The sequence below is a fragment of the Oncorhynchus mykiss genome, chromosome 18, assembly GCF_057628025.1.
Source record: "Oncorhynchus mykiss isolate SJ-2025 chromosome 18, ASM5762802v1, whole genome shotgun sequence".
NCBI lineage: Eukaryota > Metazoa > Chordata > Actinopteri > Salmoniformes > Salmonidae > Oncorhynchus > Oncorhynchus mykiss.
This window is the reverse complement of record NC_143039.1, coordinates 22,714,557-22,720,000: the sequence shown is the minus strand read 5'-3', so window position 1 is coordinate 22,720,000 and position 5,444 is coordinate 22,714,557.

Sequence of the window (5,444 nt, the reverse complement as noted above, 5' to 3'; positions counted from 1 at the left end):
TGTCATTAACTCCAACTTCTGTTATGTTGCTGTTGCGATAACACATTTTTGTGTTTCCATGGTGATATCCGGGCAATTTTCTCCCAGCAAGCTGGCAAACACCTTAACTTGGTTCTGAACAAATATGTGCTCCATGAATGCAGCTTTCAGTGAGTGGAATACTGCATGTGCTACTTCTTAATGCTTCCCATGAACCCCTGACCCAACATGAATGTCAGTTCCTATTACCTGGAATTTCCATTTAATTTCAGCCCTCCAACTGTCTTTTCTCCCAGCAGGGCTTTACCAAGTGTTCTGTGCCAGGCTGTGCCAATGTAACTATGGGTTAGAACCTGGTCACACACACACACACACACACACACACACACACACACACACACACACACACACACACACACACACACACACACACACACACACACACACACACACACACACACACACACACACACACACACACACAGGACAGACAGACATAATACTAGGGTTAATCGCTTCTTTCGTGTTACTACAGAGGGAGGGCTGTCACAGAGTAGAGAACGTAGAGCATTGAAGTGGTGACTTTAAACTGTATGTACTAACATCACTAGCTAGGCCTGGAGCCTCCTGATTGGCGCAGAGGTCTTAGGGACTGCATCACAGTGCTAGAGGTGTCACTACAGACCTGGGTTTGATCCCAGGATGTGTCGCATCAGGCCGTGACCGGGAGAACCATGATGCGGCGCACAATTGGCCCAGTGTCGTCCGGATTAGGAGAGGGTTTGGCCAGTCGGGATGTCCTTGTCCCATTGCACTCTAGTGACTCCTTGTGGCGGGAAGACTGCATGCACGCTGACTTCGGTCACCAGTTGTACGATGTTTCCGCCAACACATTGGTGCGGTTGGCTTCCAGGTTAAGTGAGCAGTGTGACAAGAAGCGGTGCGGCTTGGCAGGGTCGTGTTTCAGTGGACGCATGGCTCTCGACCTTCGCCTCTTCCGAGTCCATATGGGAGTTGCAGCAATGGGACAAGATTGGAACTACCAATTGGGGAGAAAAAGGGGTTAAACATTTTTTTAAATTTGCTCTCGATTGGGCAAATGCTAACCTTGACTAAAGTAGCCAAATGTTCCAAAATGTCCATCAGTACTGTATCGTACAATACAATTTCAAAGTATTCTCGTGTAGAGCCCGTGATCTAGGGTTAGGGCTCCCGGTTCAATTCCTGCACCCCCCTTACTGTTTCCCCCTCTGTTTCCAACTGTCTAAATAAAGTGTCTAATGTAAAAATGCTACATGTAAAAAGAGTAAAGAAGCCTGCATCCTCATCCTTTCTCCGTTAAAGCCAGGGCATCCTCTGGAGACAAGTACAACAGTGGCTGCTATTAATTACACAGAAATATTCGCCTTTTGTGGGAGATACTCGATAGCAGTAGTATCCAAAGCAAATAGTGAACTGGCAGTAATGGTGCCCTGACTGTATACCAGATCCAGACCCATGCGAGAAACCCAGAGAGAGAGAGAGAGAGAGAGAGAGAGAGAGAGAGAGAGGCAGAGAGAAAGAGAGAGAGAAAGGCAGAGAGAAAGAGCCAGAGAGAGAGCAAGAGCCAGAGAGAGAGAGAAGGCAGAGAGAGAGAAGGCAGAGAGAAGAAAGAGAGAAAAGCAGAGAGAAAGAGAGAGAGAGAAGGCAGAGAGAAGAGAGAGAGAAAGGCAGAGAGAAAGAGCCAGAGAGAGAGAGAGAAGGCAGAGAGAGAGAGAAGGCCGAGAGAGACTGAGTCATACACTTATTATTAGTTTGATATCTCCTCATTTCGTCATGCCAATGGTATGGTAATTTCTAATGGGTTATATAAGCAGATTGGTGTGGGGGAGTCTGTCAACTCTAACACCCCTAACATTGCATAATGTATGCAATAACACATAGAGAAAGTGGAAGGAGCTCACTCACTGTCATCATCAGTATATAGGACTACATAACCTGAACCAAGATAAGATGTTTGTATTTTGACACCCTGGAAAAGTTTTATCTATACCCTTTGCAGAGTGTGCAGAGGTGTGCAGAGGTAGCCTAGTGGTTAGAGCGTTGGACTAGTAACTGAAAGGTTGCAAGCTCGAATCCCTTAGCTGACAAGGTAAAAATCTGTCGTTCTGCCCCTGAGCAAGGGAGCTATTCCACTGTTCCTAGGCCGTCATTGAAAATGAGAATTTGTTCCTAACTGACTTGCCTAGTTAAATAAACGTGAAAAAGGAATGAGTAGAGTTTCTTCAGAAAATGTGTGTGTGGTGCAAGATACTGGTTTGTATTTGTCTAACAAGGTGGTGAATTTACACGTTTGGAAAGGATGACCATTAGCAGCAGGTGTCCATATCCAACCAGTCATTTGCTCCCATCACACACATATCCATTTTTTGTAGAAAAACATTTGGTTTAATGAGGGGTACCTCCAACAAAGTCCGTATGTGACGTCCATCCATGTCTGAGGATGTCGGGAGATGACATGGAACTCGGCAACTAGGGGCAACAGTGAACGCTGTTACCTTCAAGTAGGTTTCAGTTTGACTTTTGCTATCCCAAACCTTAACCCTTACCTTAACCATTCAGAGTTAATGCCTAAGCTTAAGATTTAGGGGCGAATGCCAAAGCTTAACCTTAAACACTTTGAAATTTGATGTTTGCAACAACTTCAAAATTTGACATTTGAGAACGACGCATGACCGTCTAATTCTGACGTGAGACTGTGAGAGCTAGTTGACCTCCAATGGTCCAAACCATCAATTTACAGCTTAAAACCCATGAGGAAGGGAGCCCTAAATGACCACACATTACTGTACATAAGCATCAGCCTTTGTGGTTTCCTATAAATAACCATTATACCTGGAACATTCACTGCAAACCAAAGAAAAGGACATCCTGTGTGTGTGTGTGTGTGTGTGTGTGTGTGTGTGTGTGTGTGTGTGTGTGTGTGTGTGTGTGTGTGTGTGTGTGTGTGTGTGTGTGTGTATGGGTGTGTGGGTGTGTGTGTGCATGCGTGTGTGTGTGTAGAAAATGTGAAAGATCAGTTATGTAAAATTACTAAGTAAAAATACCTTGAAGTATTACTTAGAGTAAGTTGTTTTTTGTTTTTTATCTGTACTTTACTACTTACAGTACACGTCCATCAACAGGGCACTCTAGTCCATCCTAGTGTGGAAGACAAAACACCCATACACACACAAGTTTTTCACCTTTGTGTAATTGTCTGGCCTGTCTGTGTCCTTCCACCTCACACATCGCACAGGAATTTATCATCTTCTCTCCCTGGTGGAGAGGCAAACCCTGTCTTCCTTTCTTTAAATTTGCTGTGGCCAAAACATCTGGCCTCTCAGAAACGGCAACAAACACTTCTCATCCCACTGAGCCCAGCTCTCCTCCTCTCCCTCCTCAGACCTCGTGTCTAAATGTTGGTTTTAGTCGCACTACCGTTCAACGTCTCCTAAATCAACATGGAAAACCTCACGCTCTGAAAACAAACTCAGAACTTCGCTTTCTACTGTAAATCCTCTTCCATCTTCGTTGTTTGTTTTTACCAGTGCTTCATTTAGTTGGTTTCTGTACAAGAGGAAGTGCATTTACAGTATACAGTGGGGCAAAAAAGTATTTAGTCAGCCACCAATTGTGCAAGTTCTCCCACTTAAAAAGATGAGAGAGGCCTGTAATTTTGATCATAGGTACACTTCAACTATGACAGACAAAATTAGATTTTTTTTCCAGAAAATCACATTGTAGGATTTTTAATGAATTTATTTGCAAATAATGGTGGAAAATAAGTATTTGGTCACCTACAAACAAGCAAGATTTCTGGCTCTCACAGATCTGTAACTTCATCTTTAAGAGGCTCCTCTGTCCTCCACTCGTTACCTGTATTAATGGCACCTGTTTGAACTTGTTATCAGTATAAAAGACACCTGTCCACAATCGCAAACAGTCACACGCCAAACTCCACTATGGCCAAGACCAAAGAGCTGTCAAAGGACACCAGAAACAAAATTGTAGATCTGCACCAGGCTGGGAAGACTGAATCTGCAATAGGTGCGCAGCTTGGTTTGAAGAAATCAACTGTGGGAGCAATTATTAGGAAATGGAAGACATACAAGACCACTGATAATCTCCCTCGATCTGTGGCTCCACGCAAGATCTCACCCCGTGGGGTCAAAATGATCACAAGAACGGTGAGCAAAAATCCCAGAACCACACGGGGGGACCTAGTGAATGACCTGCAGAGAGCTGGGACCAAAGTAACAAAGCCTACCATCAGTAACACACTACACTGCCAGGGACTCAAATCCTGCAGTGCCAGACGTGTCCCCCTGCTTAAGCCAGTACAAGTCCAGGCCCGTCTGAAGTTTGCTAGAGAGCATTTGGATGATCCAGAAGAAGATTGGGAGAATGTCATATGGTCAGATGAAACCAAAATATAACTTTTTGGTAAAAACTCAACTTGTCGTGTTTGGAGGACAAAGAATGCTGAGTTGCATCCAAAGAACACCATACCTACTGTGAAGCATGGGGGTGGAAACATCATGTTTTGGGGCTGTTTTTCTGCAAAGGGACCAGGACGACTGATCCGTGTAAAGGAAAGAATGAATGGGGCCATGTATCGTGAGATTTTGAGTGAAAACCTCCTTCCATCAGCAAGGGCATTGAAGATGAAACGTGGCTGGGTCTTTCAGCATGACAATGATCCCAAACACATCGCCCGGGCAATGAAGGAGTGGCTTCGTAAGAAGCATTTCAAGGTCCTGGAGTGGCCTAGCCAGTCTCCAGATCTCAACCCCATAGAAAATCTTTGAAGGGAGTTGAAAGTCCGTGTTGCCCAGCAACAGCCCCAAAACATCACTGCTCTAGAGGAGATCTGCATGGAGGAATTGGCCAAAATACCAGCAACAGTGTGTGAAAACCTTGTGAAGACTTACAGAAAACGTTTGACCTCTGTCATTGCCAACAAACGGTATATAACAAAGTATTGAGATAAACTTTTGTTATTGACCAAATACTTATTTTCCACCATAATTTGCAAATAAATTCATAAAACATTCTACGATGTGATTTTCTGGATTTTTTTTTCTCATTTTGTCTGTCATGGTTGAAGTTTACCTATGATGAAAATTACAGGCCTCTCTCATCTTTTTAAGTGGGAGAACTTGCACAATTGGTGGCTGTCTAAATACTTTTTTGCCCCACTGTAGCTAATGCCTCGTCTTAGACTTGGAAAGTCAACTGTCGTCCATAGACTGGAAGCAGCTGTTTGGTTAACACATAAGTACAGTACTGACGTTGGAAGGCAGGTGTTGACAACCAGGGTATGATACCATTAAGTTAGGGCCCGAGTATCAAATTGCACCTTATTTAATTCATAGTGCACTAATTTGAAGTAGTGCACTTCATATGGAATTTGGTGACATTTGGGACGCAACCTAGGATACATT